Here is an 18030-nt window from a genome sequence, read left to right on the forward strand (position 1 = left end):
CCCCTTCCACGTGGAAGCAGCTCTCAGGCACAGCAGACAGGAATGCTGTTTTACCAGAGACATTTTTTTCACATGCTTACTTTCATCTCAGTAAAAATTACCCTTCATATTTTCTACAAACATTAAAGAACTCCTGGTGAGTTTTTGTCTACTCAGATTTATTCTTGTCTATATACTTCAGAACATGTTACAGTCATCATTTGCTACTACTTGCAATTACAGGAAAGAAAATTGTGCACCTGACATGGAATAAATCTACAGCAGCTATAAAATACATTGGCCTTTCTGCCCCTTTTTTTAAGGACAAAGGTGTTTTCAACCTTTCATAAGAATGCTTTGCCACCCACACTAATTGCCAATAAATAAATTGAGCCTTATCTTCTCAATTGCAAATGTGGTGACTATTTCTACATTTGCTACTATAGCATTCCACATTCTACATACTGGACTGAAGAATTTCTTCCCCTGCCAGCAGTGAAAGTCATCCCAGTTGTTTTTGTGCTCAGGAATTGACAAAGGATGCCAGGCACGAAAAAAGATTCTTGGTAGACCAAATATACTGGTCTGTGTTTGAACAGGACTAAGGTTACTACTTTTGCAGGAGAAATCAAATTGTGATTTGCCAGTCATCAAAACTGTGAAGTTTGAGTTTATATTTTATCTTTGACTGACCCTACCTTCAAAATTATCTAGGGTCCCCTTGTCCCAGCTTACATAGTAGAATTGGTGTTGGCTACCAGGAGTAGGAAGTTAAGAAAAAAGTTAAAGCACTCTGATGACATAAAAATGCTGATAATTTTAAAACTGCTAAATCCAACCTTTACTCCAAAGGAAGCCAGATCTTGGTACAAAATGTCTAACATGCTTGTACCTCAAAAAGCTAAAAATATGTTCTTGTTTTCCCTCCTATGCTGCATGGACACAAAGGCACTGATGCAGCTACTGCTGAAGATGATGTTTGGATTCCCAATACAGGTAAAGATTAAAAAGTTGTGTCTCATTAATGCTAGGACTCATTCAGTCCTGAACACATAAAGGGATATTAAAAGGTTCAACTGCAATTCTTTCTTAATTTTAGCTCCCACCACAGCAACCAGAATGGTGAAAAAGCATTTATATAGAAGCATGAATCAATTCTAACATCTGCAGAGGTTGCTGATTCATTTGATGGCTGACCAAGACAACAAAAGTCTAGATATTTTAAGGGGGGAAAAAAAAGTTTCCCATGTAGTTTTGACGGCAGTGGTAAGTCTGCAGCTTTAATGAGAGGTGACACAAGCCATCAGTCTCGTTTCAGTAGTGACTGAGGCATGGATTCCTGCCAGTATTTCCAGAGGATTCAGAAGAATGAGGATGTGTGCAATTAAAGCTAGCTACATCATGAAGTGCAGGCAGTGAAAAATCAGGATTTTGATGTTAAGAACAGTTCCTCTCCAACTTTCCCCTGTAAATTTATTTTTTGGCAACATAGTTTTACATTGTCTTATGGAAATCATGTTACTCTAATTCAGTGACGATTCTAATTACATTTCATTGGAATGTAAAATTTGAGTCATGTTGTGAAAACTCAGACAATATCACAGTTCATATTAGCAGAGCTGCTGAATTTGTCATTCAACAGAACCTCTGGAGCATGCTTTGTTCTGTGTGTAATATTCTATTTCACTGGTGAGAAATTGAAGAAAAGGATTAAATACACGGCTTTAGAAAAATTCTAGCATATTTGCATATTTTCTTGGCCATGTCTGGGTCATACAACAGAGTTAAGAGTGGTGAAATCACTTTTACCATGATACAAAACATCAGTGACAGAGGACAGAGCTGGAAGCTAGAGCTGCACATTCCTGCTGCGTCTCCTCTACCTACCTGTAGATCTCATTGTTCAAAAGACAAGACTTCTGCAGTTTACAGACTCAGTCTTTTTTGGTTTGGGTTTTTTGCTTTTTGGGTGTTTTTTTGTTTTTTTGGTTTTTTGGTTTTTTTTTTTTTTTTTTGGTTCAGTTTGTGTGCAAAGCAAATGCCCAGGGCAACAATGTGATACGAACTCCATTTTCACTTCCTGTGCTTTCTAGGCAATACAAAACATGCTGGAGTTTTTTTAAATACACAAGTCAGATTTGGTAATAGGGAGTTAGGGATAACCTTATTTTTCTGCTCTACTTTAGACAATTTATAGATATCACAATTTTACTAAATACGCAGGATTTCAACTCAGCATGCACTTCCAAAGTATGCTCATTAAGTATTTGCATACAATCTTCAGTAGAAAAATTCTCTTTTCATTTTAACTTTTGGGTGTCCAGCAGTGACAGCAAATTTGATACATTGCAAAGCCACCTTGAGGGACAGGATTCCACAACAGCCTCTTGAGAGCCAAGGGGTTTGGAGGTTAAGTTTGTCTTTCAAAGAAATCTTTATCTGTGAGAGTGTCATGAACACCCCTGCTGTCATTTATTTTCAATTTCACTGCAATTTCTTCATGAAATCAGTTGAAAAGACTTTAGGAATTTTTTCTGTCTGACCAATCAGAATCAGGGAAGTACCTATATTCTGGTGACAGCCTTCTCCTGTAAAACTCTACATTGTCTACACTTCTTTAAAAATAGTAAACTGCCTCCTTACATGACATGTTCCTTTATTTGCTCATGTATTCAAAAGTGAGCTCTACTAAACATGTCTGTCTTAAGATCTTCACACCTTTGAAAATACATCTGTTAAAATATGCAGTCTTCAAAAATTGCTGGCAGATAGTAGAAGAGATGGATAGACCCACACTAGTTTAGATCTGGATAAGTACATTGATTTCAAGAAGGTATGTTCACACACACCTGCTAAAATTCCAACTAGTAGAAAGCATTCAATCTGTGCATCACAGATAAATCTTCATTAACATAAGAACTAAATGCTAACTTAATTTAAAAACTGTTTGCTTAAATTCATGCCGAATGACATAGATAACATTTAGGGATTTTTATAGGCGTGGTACTTGAGGTATGGCATGATATAAAAATCTTACCAGGAAAAAAGGATCAGGTAACCAATGCAAGCTTTTGCAATAAGTCTAAAGGCATTAGTACTCCCCATATCTCAAAGGTCTTTGCAAAGGCACACAAGTCCATGGTACAGACTACAATGTCCACTCACCACAAATTTTTCTAGCCCTATTCTAGACCTATTCAGCATTGCTGATGACAGTAAGAGAATGATGTACAAAGAATATAAAAAATGTAGAACATGGAATGTTCTTGCAATGCACACTCAGCAAAAAAAGTCAAAATGAAAAATGTGACCCAAATGTCAAAGACAGTAAATTTAGACATCTCTTGGAATAATCATCCAACAAGAAATAATAAGCATAATTTTTATGCTGGGGAATTATAGGCCTGAAATGTTATAAAGCTGCTGGGGTTTTTTGCATGATGCAAAGCCCTCAAGTGCTACTGGTACATTTAGAAATGTGTGTATCTGGTACAGGAACAGACACTTTGCACCAGTATCACAGTGTCTGGCTTCACAGACCACCTTTCCTTAATATTGCATTTGCTAGCAATTTTATTTCCAGTTAGTCTATGATGCATTATACAGCAAGACAGATCTGGTAATACAACAATGGCATCGTTTCTATTAAAAAAGACATACATAAGGTTAAAAGAATTGTTGGCTCTCCGCTGGTGCCTGATGACAGCTGGGAGGTCCTGGGAAAGCTTTCACAGTAATATAGCCTGGAAATACTGCCCAAAAAGTAGTGATTGACTGCCACTCCTGCCTTCCAGAAGTTGCTCCAAGGAAAGAGCACTATTTCCCTCTTTGCGGTTTTTTGTTTATTTTTACTGTTCAGTTTCCATGCGGGACTATTTCTAATCTTAATCTTCCTTCTTTTGTGTTCAGCCCTCAGAATATGGCTCTTGATGTAGACAAGTGGTTTCTCATGTAATGCTAAAGTAAAGCATTGAAATATCTGTGTAGACAATCCAAAACCTGGTCCAGGCTCCTCTCTAGCCTTCTCTAGTTACCACATGTGCCCTAGGGGCTGCATTTTACAAACAGGGGAAAAAACTCCCATAAAAATAAAACTTTAAAAATAATATTTCTTTTCTTTGTCCTACCCAAGGGTGTTTTTAGATAGTTATTATACCAGTGTTAAACTGAAATTTCCTATCTAAAAGGAAGAGTCCAGCTTCCTGTATTCCTAATCAGGGACCTGTCTTCATTTCAAGCGAAAAAAACATTTGCAATCATTGCCTGCTAATAAGTATATTAACCTGCATGTCTGTTTGCATTATGATTTCTTTCAGCATTTCAGCCCAGTCAGCTACTTATTACTAAGAAGGATCATTACTGATACAATACAATTTATGAATTCAAGGTTATTGCATAGATACAAGCAAGAATATCTGTTTATTTTAATTAGTTTGTAATCAGATAAAGGAATCAAAATGTGATGAATCAAAGGAAAAGCCATCACAAAATGATTCAGTGAATCATCTATAACGACAGGCAGTGGCAATAAAGGAATACATTACTTGTTCAAACAAGAGTATGATCATTAACCAGTCAAGCAGCATGAAAAATGCAAACCAGAAGGCAGTCAAGTGTCCTGCTTAACAGCTCCCAGAAAATCCAGGGCTGGAATGGGGACACATATTTCTGGTATGCAGCATCCTGTGCTGTACTCCCTGCCTGAGCAGCCAGCCCTACACATTTAGCCACTGACATCAGCTACGGTCATATTCCAGGCAGTCTGTCTGTGGTGACACTAATTCAGCTTCTAAGGCTTGGGGTTTTTTTCCAGTTTTTCAGCACTCTGAAAGTTCTGCTTTTCAAAACCAACTCCAAGGCAAGAAGCTGACAGGAAGAGGTGATTTCACCTCTAGGACCAAAAAGAGCTTTTTTTGCAGCAACTGACTTCAAGGCTGAAAATGCACTATTTTGTCATGCAAGCTGACCTAAAAGCCAGAGGTTCACCATGGCAGCACAGAGAGCCACAAGCATTTTCTAAATTTGTTCTCTTTGTACTAATACCAGGATAAAATGTTTGGTCGTCTTCCCCACCTATTTTGCCTTCAGATCCTCTCCTTAGACTTCATGTTAATTAACCCTTTTTAAAGCTTGTTTTACAGGTTGTTGATCTATTTCTTCTACAAAGCCATAGCAAAATTTAAAAAAGAAATAACCTATTTCCTGGAATAGGCCACTTAAATTATTTAGCATAAATAGAGAATGTATCCCAGCAGAAAAGAACCTGGTCAACAGCCAGAACATGAGCCACCAGTGTGTCCAGGTGGCCAGGAAGGGTGATGGCATCCTGGCTAATATCCAAAATAGTGTGGCCAGCAGCACGAGGTAAATGATGGTTCCCCTGTACTCATGAGGCAGCATCTTGAACGCTGTGTCCAGTTCTGGGCTCCTCACTGAAAGAAAGACCTTGGGGTGCTGGAGAGAGTCCAGAAAGGGCAATGGAGCTGGTGAAGTCTGGAGCACAAGTCCTATGAGGAATAGCTGAGGGATAGATGTGTTTAGTCTGGAGAAATGGAGTCTCAGGGATGACCTTATTGCTCTCTACAATTGCCTGAAATGGGGGTGGGTGTAGCCAGGTGGGTCTCAGCCTTTTCCAGTCCCTGTCCAGCCTCAGCCTTGTCTCAGGGAGGTCCTTGATGTGGGCCTGGGGCTGTCCCAGGCTGGGGTAGTGAGATATCCTGGCTCCCAGCTCCAGGAGGCAGTGTTCTCACAGAGTGGTCCTCTGAGACAACATGATCCAAACTGGGTTTCTTTCAGTGAATCCAGTCTTTCCCACCTCCATATGAGCACAGTCTATGCACACATACCTTCCTATGCAATGCTCTGCCATTTTTTTTCCCCTCATCTGCATAATGCACTAATAAGCTTCGGAAAGTGCCAAGAGCAACTTTTCTTTGTGTAATTTTTCAGCTAATTTCCCCACCACATTTTTAGCATGTGTGCTGTTTTCTTCCTCCAAGCTAAAAGAGAAACAGTTTTAAAGCATGTGTCTGATCTGAAAGGATGTGGTTGGGAAGAAGAGAAGTTTATTACAAAGGCTTTTGTGTTCAGATAGCCTAACAGGAACTCAGTATATTGCCATTGATTTTCAAGTGGTATAAACATGGTCTGCCCTCAGACTCTGCGTCTTGAGGAATAATTGTTTACTAGTTAGCCATAATGTAAAAAAAGTTTAAATGGTCACATTTTAGTGGCAGCTGTAAGATTACAATTGACTTCTTTTAGTATTTTTTTTAAACCCTCTTTCAAAGTACACCATTATAAATCTTTTGACTCTCTGAAAATTAATATCAAGCTTGCTGCTTAAATTCACTGTATTCCAAGCCAAAAATTTTTCACAATTGCATTTGCCTTGAGCGGAATCCTGAGTAGGTTATGAAGTCCATCTAATAGCACTACCAAAGAAAGGCAAGAAAAAAGGAATTTCCCTGATTTGCCCACAGCAAAACTATTAATAGATGCCAGTGAAGCACTGAGTTTTTTAAGTTAACACAATATACTTATTTGAGGTCTAATAATTAATTATTTATTGTAAAATCTTACATTACAAGCCCACTGGCTCAGTGGATTCTTGGACTTGATCCAAGGCCCTTTAAAACACTGCATTTTTTTCTTTTGAAGTAACTGTGTCTTTTGATACAACTGTGTTTTGTGTCCAGCCCCGGTCTGCATCATTTCTGACACTCTCAGAAACTAAATTAATGTTCTTTATACAAGCCAAACATCCTCTTTTCACCGTGGGGAAAATAAGTGGTTGCCTTCAGCTCTTACATATCCTTGTGCTTCCAAGTACTACTGATCAGTGCTAAAGCTTACTTCTCTTCTTTAACACCCTTTGCTACAGGTCCAGATTCTTTTGCAGAATAACCCTTCAACCCCATATGGACGTGTGCATTAAAGCTTTCCATGTTTTCAAGCAGGACACAACTCCATGCTGCTTGTTTAACAGAAGAAACTAGCACTGAAGATGCTGAACCTAATTTATATATTGCTAAAAACCTTCCTTTTATGCTTTCAGTCAAGAATATTTGAGTTTTGTCCCGGGTAACAAATATGAGCAGGTATTTTTGAACCACCATTAAATTTAGAAACACCTATCCTCCCTCTTCTTACTGTCGTACTCTAAACACTGCTCATCATTGTCTATTTTTGAACTATCTATCCTCTTCCCATAAAACTTGTGTGAAAGTTTGGAAAGCCTGAGTTTGAAAAGATGTCAATATATTTTGTCATTCAAAATTCCAGTAGGAAGCTTCAGAGCACAATCAAGGCACAAGAGCTAGGTGAGCTGCAAGCAGTCTTTATTTCTGTCCTTTTCCTATCTATAATAAAATCATAATCTACTGGAAACAGAGTTGGCTTTCCAGGCATATGTCAGGCTCAGGGGAAGCAATTAGATGTAAAGCAGGCCACCTGGTATGACAGTAATTAGACTCTAGATCTGTTGTTATTAGGACCCAAAGTCGCACTGTGAAATTAGCTCAGAACTTTAATTAAACTTGTAGTAATAACTAACTTTTATTTCTTAATTATTCTTTTTTTTTTTTTGGAACCCATCTGAACAAAGGGCTGAATGGCACACTGAACCAGTTAAAAGTAACACAGCTATTTCTTTCTGTGTTAGCAGTAGAGATCAGAACCACCTCAGCTGTTATGAGTGGTTATTAGCACAAGTATCTCTCTGGCTTTTTGGCATCTACAGAGAATTAATTTAAAAGCTCAAGCTGGTGTGAAGTTACCATTTCCTACTGTCAGTTTAGACCCCATAGAGGAGAGAAAAGGAGTCATAAGCTGTACCTGTATTACTGTTCAGGGCATTTGGTGACTCTTCTCAGTGCACCCATCACCATGCACAGATCACATTGACAGAGCTTATTTGGTGCAGACAAGTGAGTTTCTTGGAGAAGGAATTGAACCAGAAGGTCAGATATATCAGGTCACTATATCAGGTGCACTCCACACCTGAGATGGACATTAAGAGTGAATCAAAACATCTCCAAAGCCTTAGCATAGCAAGGATATACAAAACTAATTTTGGTCAGACCTGCACGCCCTAAACTTCACATCATATAAATGTCAGATCTTCAGCAGCAGATCTTTAAATCCACTAAACTGGCCCTGTTGCAGCAAATTTCTCAACATAGTAATGAGAAGCAATGGGTCACTGGGATTTTATAGCACATGTAGTACAGGGAGGGAATGTTAACAAGATATCTTAATTTTCATCTATCTTAGCATGGCACTTTGGAGAGGATTTTATAAACAACTACCTAAACAAAGTCCCAATACACATATTCCTTTGTAATGAAAAGTTAGAGCAAACACATGATATACAAAGTGTGGGGACATGAGGGATATTACTTTTTTAATAGCATTTTTTGTGCCCAGGTGCTGGATTCAGAGCTCTGAGCTTGAATTCCGCTTATCAGGAGTCTCCTGTATGATCTAAAAAGTCTTTGTTCACACTTGCCAGTAGTATTACTAGTGGCATTAAGTATTAATGCCCAGGGTTTTATCCCACAGCATCAAAATAAGACAAGAGAAATAGAATCCAGTGATCCCTACTGATGGATGAATGCCACCGAAGCCAAAAGTAGCTCTGTCAGTCCCTATTCATTGGGACATTTCCCTCATTGTACCCAATAGCATCTGGCATAACATCCCAAGAAAGGCAGATATTCTTGCAGAATATGCTGCCATCATATTCATCTACAGAGCTGCATGAGAAAATGCAGGGGAATGGACACTTGTGGAGGTAGAAGTTTGTTCTTCATTTGCAGGCAACCTCAGCTGTAACACAACATAATTCCAGTTTTCTGTGCATTAAAGGAAAAATTCTACTATTTATTAGTTGTGGTAGTTAACTTGTGCTTTATATCAAAGACTATAATTTAGTAGTTATGAGCTTGGAACCAAAAGATTAAAAAATAATGTAAAACTTCTGGGTTGGGCAAGTGGATTCTTTTTTTTTAAATTTTATTCCATACAGGAGATATTAATTGGGATGCTCATATTTTAATCATTACTGTATAAACTATCAATACTTTAATCATTACTGTATTACTATCAATAAGGCTCATCTGGTCCATTCCTGTTACCAAAGCACAATTGTTTCCTGAACTACATAACTACATATTCTACTTCAGTACCATAGGATTTTACTCCTATAATACTTCTATTTAAAATAGTGATAACATCCTTAGTTCAAGTTTCTAAACAGTGTTAATTAATCTAATTTTTGCTTTTCTTCATTTATGCTCTTAATTACTGCTAATTTAGCTCTCTTGGATAATAGAAGTTGTATGATCTGATCTCAACAAACAGGAGGACAATACTGGTGGGTGCCTTTTATCTTTAGACTTGAAATCCATACAATATTACTAATATAATCGCTGAAGGTTTTTTTGCATTTTGAAGAACACAAATTTTTAGTACATACAATCCCTCTATTTACAGGAAAAGACTAAATGCACTGATGTCAACAGAGGATAGTGTATAATCTACAACAACACAAAATTCCTTTTAACCCCACAGGTGAAGATCCTCAGCAAGTTTTTAACGACCATTGCCATGGTATTAGAATCATATATTTACAAGCAGTTACTAAAAAAAATCAAAAACACATCGGCAACTTTTGTGAAGTTCAAAAAACATTGAATGCACCCAAGCTTCCCTGTTAAACTTGTTCATACATACCTTTTACCCAGCTGTATCTTCATTTGCCTACTTGGTCATATATTTTGATGCATTCTTCCAGACAACTAGAATCTGCCTCTTACATTTATACTTCAAAAGACAAAAATAGTATTTTCTGACCTTGCCACCAATCTCAACAAAATCCTTGCAAGTTTTGCAAGATGCCTGGACAAACACAACTGTTCCTGAGAGACCAGTCCTGAAGGCAAGAGACAAGATTCTGCTCAAGTGAAAATCTGAAGTAGCATGGTGCATTGACAGCAAAAAATGGTTCCAAGGTACCTCATATTTCAGCTCCTGAACAAGCCAAAAAGAACATCCTGCATGACTATCCTGATGGAGATGGGGATAAAAAAAGCCACTTCCAAGGCAGCCAGGTCTCAGCTTCTCATAGATTCTACTCAGGTCCCAGAAGCACATTCAGAAATTGGTTGGCAGGTAATGCATGGCACAGAATTGACTTATAGTATGTTCCCCACGGGACACAAAACTGAGCAGAAGGTTACAGCTATTCCCTGCACCAGCTAATATTTTTGCATGGTAGCTTTGTGAGCATCCTGCAGCATGGGTGCAGTGGAATAGCAGTATATTATTAAAGCAAAAATCCCTAATTGAATAATTAAAGCACCTCACACATCTTGCCAAAACGTCCATTATCAGAGTCCACCTACACTGTTCTGTACCCCCCACTGAACAGCTCACAGCTACACAAGGCCTGTGAAGCAGTGGCTTCCAGCCAGCTTCTTTCTGCAAAAGAGATGCTGTGAGGAGCACAGCTCTCCACGATAGAAACATATCACTTTAAGATATGTTTCTTAAAGTCTTCTTTGAAGTAGTATTAACAAAATAAATGAAGAGGTGAAAAAAAAAAATCTGACTTTCAAAGCAAAAGGTTTCATTATTGTATATGTATTTGCACTTTCCCCAGCATCAGATGCCAGCTTAGTGCGAGGAAGAAACCAGGCACTGAGGGACTGATATTAGCCAACTGCATCTCATTGTTCCTGGGCTGTCCAGCCCAAGTGGAAATTAGAGTAGCTGAGCTCATAAAATTCCTACAGTAGATCTGAAATAATTGTTTTTTAGCTAAAGAGGTCTAAAAAGAGGGGGTGGCAATGCCTAAATATCATAGAGTTCATCAATTGACAAGTTCATAAATTTGTGTTATTTTTTACTTGATGCATCAACTCAAGAATAACTAGAGACAAAACTGTAAAAAATTATGATTTTTAATATTTCTTTTTCTATTGCATTTCTCAATTCACTGTAATATTTTATCTACAATTTTGAATGCACTTTAGAATTATAAAAAGTTAAAAGTAGTGAAGGTGAAATGACTTTTGAAACTCAAACAACTGTGTGAAATCTTCAAGTTGTTAGCTAAACTTCAGATAATTAAAGTAGAACTTCAGCATTTTTTTATTTCTTTGATGAGAATTAAATGCAAATTTTGAAATGAAACAACATCACGACTACAGGGAAGGTGGAATTTTGAGGCTGCTAAGCAATGGCATAGAATAGCTCTTCCTTGGTAACAGCAACTCAGTCATCTGGTTCTCTGTTTAGAAGCCATGAATTTTCACCTCCCTGCCATTCTCCCCGTCATGACAAGGCAATTCCTCACTAGCCATGGAAGTGGACAGTTAAATTATTATTGAATCCCTGCAAAGCTTATTTATGAATCTGGGTCATATCTCAGTCACGCTGATGCAAAGCTCACTATCTTTCTTCATTTTCATAATGCTACTAGATGTACAGGGAGAGAAGAAAGAGCTGGATTAGGCTGAGCATTTTCTGCAGAGGAATACCTGCCAGGGCCTCAGCACTGCCTTTACTGTGCATAGCAACAGTGCTCAGCACTGGTACAGCAGGGAGGCCAATATCTCAGCTCTTCCCCACTGCATTCCAGCTGGAAGTCCAGGCCAATGAATGATGCATTAGACTTATAAAATGGATCTCAGTGAATCACAGAGAGGAGAGGGGCTTCTGATGGGGTTTTTTTGTTAAATTCTATTATTTAGATTTTATTATATGGGATTGCTTGCTCAATGGCTTAATACAGCTGCTGTGCTACTGTCAGAAAATATGTCAAGCTGTCAGGAAGGCAGCTTCCTAATAGCCCTTAGAGCATCAATTTCAGAGCATATTATAAACACTACTAATCCCTTGGAAATCCCTCTAAGGTACACAAGTCAATATCATTATTATTATTATCACTTTTTCTTTTTTACGCTTGTTGAAATTACAATACAGAAATATGATCAGACTTCATCAGCACCACAATGAGGAGGGCAGCTCCTCATGTGGCATAAAACTTGTTAATGCTGCTGAAATCAAAACAGGAATAAAACCATTATATTTTGTAAGAGCCTACACTTACAAAATGAGAGCTCCTTAATTGTCATAGTGGGTAATTTTATAAGGAGACAGGGAGCTTGCAGAGAGTAAATGAATTGCAAAGACTTAGATCTTAGCTACCTAACAGCTATTAAATAACATTTCAAAATAAATAGCATTTAAAAACTTTTCAAAAGAGATTGCTGTGATTGTCCCAGAGATGTTACACAGAGCTGGCTGCAGCTGTGACACGCTGGGGACCTATGCTGCTGTACACTTTTCCTTACAACGTAAGGAATGATGCATGATTGAGGCTCTGAACACACCAAAATGTTTCAGGAAAACAGTCTCATGAGTGTGAACATAAAGAAAATTAATCATAAAGGAAAATTAATAGAAATAACCTATTGGGTCCTATTTTCTGATCACTGGCAAGCTACATGCAAATCTTGTCTATCTTCCCCCATAGACGTTTGTTCTTACCCAGCTGTCAAAAGTGGGCACTGGTTCTCTCCTTGCAGCACTGCAAGGGCCAAGGCAGAACCAGGCCTTAAGGTTTGTGTTTTCCTTCCCTTGCTACAAGGAACAATGTGGGCAAAGTAGAAGAATCAATGATGAGTGAGAATCAATGAGCACGGAGCAGGAAAACAGTGGTGGTCAGAGTGGGTTGACTGCTCCATTTTTCTAGGATTCTACAAGGGAATACAAGGGCAGTGAATTGGGAGCCATTGCTGTCTCTAAAAGTATATGAACAGTGGAACTTGACTTCATTTCTCCCTATATATCCACATAATAGGAATTCAGATTTTTCCCAAAATCCAAGCCATGATTTGGGAGCATCAGTTCATTTCAGGAAGATGTTCAGTCTTTGTGAATGCTCACAATAATCCTGCTTAAATACATTGTGATATTATAATGTATTAACATCTGTAAATAACAAGTGACACAAGAGAGACCCTACATAAATAAATTTCTAAGCCTGTCACTGTACATAACTCAGCTTCTTTACCTTATGCAACACTAAGCGGCAGAGTTTTAAAGCCGTCAGAGTGAGTTAGTGGTGATGATAAAAGGATGTATAAGGAGAGAAATTACTCCCTGCTCTTTGCTGGCCTGCTGGACTCACCAGCTGCTTTCGGATGAGAAGTGAGACCTGCACCAGAAAAATCTTGGAGCCCTTGCAGGTTTGCAAATACAGCCCATGGAGCGTGGGTGCACAAATGTCCCAGGACTGAAGACAAGCCACGCTCCTTTTGAGGAAGCCACTGTCAGTCTTCTTGTAAGATTAATTTTTTGAGTGCTAGTCTCCAAGGCAAGGTTTAAAATAATTTGATCTGGAAACCAGCGACTCTCTAATCCAACACAGATTCTTTGTTCTTGTATGGTGCCATGGCTGAGAATCTAAAGAAAAAAAAAAAAGAAAGAAAAGGAAAGCTTTATTTACTTGAGTATTGCTTTCAAGACAAAAAGAGATCAACTGTCTTGGAAAAGACTTCATTAGTGAATTGGCAGAGGCAGCACAACCATGGGAATAAATTTATAGGTAAAATGAAGCTGTCTCTTTGAATCATAAATTGACTGCAAACAGAAAATCGCACACTACATTGTCCAATGATTCTCTAAAGAACACCCATCTCCAAACACAGCTTGCCAAGTGTCAAATACATTATTAACGAGAAGTAAAACCTAAAATAATTCCTCACTAGATTCTCCTTGGGGAAGTGAAACTTTATACTGTCCTTAATACAAAGTGCTTCACAGGCATAGTGCAATCCTGTACTATCAGAACTGATATTTAAACACATTTCCTACTGTAGAATTTTGAAGGAATAACAACACTTTTAACTTCTACGACAACTTTATCCAAGGTTCCCTGAGTCATTTAAAAGCAATAATTAATTAAAGCTCCATGAGTTAAAGACATAGTGGCAGCAATTTCCACAAGGTAAATCAGAGAGACTCAAGGTGTCATACAGGGTTGTGCACAGGGCAGCAGACCTGGAGACCTGATCCCCAGGACATCCCTGTGTTAGTGCCCTGCATTAAGCATCAGATACTTCACTCCCCCACCCTACATATACTCTTAATTCTCAGCAAATTCTCCTTACAACAAAGACACCATGAAGTGGTTTTAGTGTTTATTGACAATAAATGAACACTGTTATCTACAGGTGTTTTTGTTTTGTTTTAATATGCTGGGGGGGGTTTGCTTTTTGCTGAGATGATCTTCCTTATTACTAAACAACCAAAGAAACAGAGAGTTACCAGGGGCTGCCTACATTAGTTTCAAATGTCTTTTCAGCGTATTAAAGTGTTTTCAATTACCTCCTAATATACCTCCAGGGAGCCTAGGATAATAGAAGGATTAGTAGAGTAATAAGTTTAAATTATTGAAGGGTTTGGGTTTTTTTCCCCCCCTCTTATGTGACTTTGTTGGATTTAATCCTAGACCAGAGATATTTGACAGTACAAGCCAGGTTATAGCTAATGATTCCAAACCAAGGGGTAGTGAGAAAAGAATATAAAAAAGCAAACTGCCCTTCCATCTCCAAGATGATACAGTAAAAATAATATGGAGGTCTGCTTTACTTTGCACTGATTGAACCAATACTTCGGTTTTAGAAGTTTCTAAAACTGATAGGAATCATGAATGGTAGATGAATTTATAAGGCAGGAACATCCATGAGGAAAAGAGGGCAAGTGACCATTTTTGCTTTATTGCATTGTGACATAATAAAATTCCAAAACTCAGCCAGCTGAATCAAATATCAGAGGGGAGTGAACTGAGGTAGCTGATATTTGTGTAGTTCTCTGTGGTAGTCACTGTTATGCATGTTACAACCCAAATATTTGAGCATCCCAAAGCTATTAGATGTATTTTAGCCTCAATGACATGATGAAATACAGAAATTTAATTTTTATTACATTCAGGAATTGGAGATACAAAAATCCCACCCTTAAGTTCACACTGAAAGTTCAAGAAGACCAGAAATTCAATCAATATCTCCTGAGCCCTACTTATATCCCTGATGGGCCAACAATCCACACAAAGCAATAATGCCAAATAAACCAAAAATGAAAGCCACACCATGGTTCTAGAAGGAAGAAAACACATGCTTTACAGAAGATATTTATCATGGCACAGCCCTCCAATTTCTGTCTTAGTCTTTTCTTATCTGGTATGTTATACTGGTGGTCTTTCTGTGCTGTAGGCTGCTTTCAGGTCTTTCCTTCTTCCTGCAGTTTTCTGTTCCACCTGGCTATTGCTGAAGGCAAATCTAATTTAGCTGCCAAGTTAATTTTTCTGGACCTGAAAAATTAGACTACATAACTCTTCCATCATGGTGACTCTTCAATATCTTCGCCATAATTAATGCAATTTCCTTCACACTGGAACTGGAACTTGGCTTCTATCCTATATGGTCCTGTGAATTAAACATGGGTTTGTCGATGACAGTCCTAATAACACAACTTTAGTTACTGATTTAGAATGAGGATCTAGACACTTTTCTTAGCTCCTACATTTTGGAATGGTTACCAAATTAATGTGGATTATAAAGTGTAGCACATTCTCAACAGCAGAAAATATGAACAGACCTCACTGTTCTTCCTACTCTACGTATTGCCAGCGTCAGAGCTGTATCAGAATTTACAGATGTCCTCATTTCTAATGTGTCACCTCTGAAAAATACTGGGGATCATGAGAAATTATTGAAAAACAAAAACATGTGTGAAAGATATTTCAAATAAAAATCTCAATTGCCTTATATTTTGAAAAAATATCACACATGTATTGAATAGAGCTGTTGGAACTACACTAAGTTTGAATATTTCTTCCAGTAGTGTTTGTTCCTCACATTTTAGTAAGCCAAAATGTAAATTTTTAGGAAAAAACAATTTGGTGCTGTTTTCTCCTCCCTATACCTCCAGATCAATACTGAATTTCTTGAATAGGGTCGTGTCAGCTTCTTAACAAGATCCATGAACTAGCATCAGGCAGAGAAACAATCCTGAGTTTGGAATTCCTTATGCTCAGGGAAACCCTTAATCACAAAGGAGTCTCTATTGACTACATATAGATGTTTGTGTGTGTATACATACACACACACACACACACACACACACACACACACATGCACACACATATACTTATATATGCATATGCCCACACACATCTATACTTGTTTCCATGTCTTTTTCCTTGACATTTTAATTTTTTTTTCCATTTTTCTTTCTCTCTCCTCCAAAAAAACTCTACTGGAAAAGTCTTGTTTTATTCATACTAAAAGAGAGGAAGAAATTATGTGGGTGGGCAAACACTTATTTTTTGGTCTCTGCTCTTGTGAACCTCTGACTGATTTTTGGTCTTCTTTGTCCAATATATTATCTGTCTTTGCTAACAGATAAAATGACTGCTGTTAATCAAGAGAGAGCATTTTTTCTCACCCATACTTTCATTAGAATGAGTAATCATACATGAGTATGTGTAGAGATTCAATTTGAAACTAAAATCTAAAATATGCCAGATACATGAGATAATTAGAACAGGATACACAAAATTATCACCAAAATGAAAACAGCAAAAGTGTATCCAAGCCACAACTTCCATAAAAGTGATCCAAACATGAATAATCTTAAAATGGAGACATTTCCCAGGAGTTTACCACGAGAATCAGTTCAGAAATCAGAGCTGGACAAGAGCTATTAGTCTCACACTGTACCCAGAAAACACACTTTTCGTTGCTCTCACTGCTGCTGTGATCTCTCATGACAAACTCAACCTACAGAAGGTATCTATACCTTGTGACGAATGCTATGAAGAGTGACCAATGTTGTCAAGGAGACTGCTTTCATTCTCATAGTCCTCTTCACCCTCCCCTTCAGTACCATTAGTCAGCACACTTAGGGCAGTCTCTGTGTGCTGCCCAGACTGGGCAGGACTGTAGATGGATACATTCTGGCTCTGCTAATTCTTGCGCTGAAATCCTGTCTGCATTCCCACCCCACACAGAAGTTAAAACTTTGCCTGCCATAGCAGGATTTTACCTGCAAACTCCGAGGCAGCCACAGCAGATGGTTTGGCTGGATGTTAAACACTTCCCCACACCCCCAGGGCATTCTGCTACCCAGAGGCACAGCAACCCAGAGGTGTGGGAGAGATGGGCACATACAGCCCGAGTGCCCTCCTCCTGCTTTTTGCAAAATGTGTTAATGTGAATAGATTGAAAGTTTTAGCCTGAAGTAAATTAAATACATTATGCATAATGGCAAATTATGCAGATTTATACCTGATAATCAGTTGGTGTGATTTCCACTACAGACAGCTGATGTCCAAATAGGGTAGTTTGAACTTGAATAATCAAGTTCAGATTGTTCCCACTGGGCATGTCACTTCAGACTCCTCTAGCACTACCTTGTGATTGCCTTCAAAAGTACTGTTTCCTATTATGTTCATATTTCAACCCATTCTTTTTTGCACTTTCAGGGACCCACCCACATCCACCACCCTTCAACTCCTTTATTTTGGACAGAAATACTAAAAATGGGTTCTGAACTGTGTCATAGCAAGCAAAATACAGTGCAGAGAGAGCTTGGAACCCGTTTCTGATGAGAGGAATTCTCTGAGCATTACCACTTTGATAAACTAAGGTATTAATGACATGTTTTGGCAATGAGGAGAAGAAAGAAGAAAGTAGAAGGATGATGCTACCATGCATGATGAGACAAAAAAAAGGGAAAATACATCCATGGGCCCAAACAGTGTCTTCCCCCCAAAAACAATTGAAATTTGAGCTCAGACTGCTATTTTGTTTCAACACACCAAAGGGAGCAGTGGGTCTCTAAGGAATGATGCACACATTCAGTGGGAACAACTGGATTATTCAGCTTGGAGAAGAGGAGATAGAGGGGAGACCTCTTTAGGGTCTTTAACATGGTCATGAGGGGAAACAGAGGGGCAGGTACTGATCTCTTCACTCT

Source organism: Melozone crissalis, unplaced genomic scaffold (genome assembly GCF_028551555.1).
Source record: "Melozone crissalis strain CALT ecotype California unplaced genomic scaffold, PUWL_Pcris_2 ptg000027l_1, whole genome shotgun sequence".
NCBI lineage: Eukaryota > Metazoa > Chordata > Aves > Passeriformes > Passerellidae > Melozone > Melozone crissalis.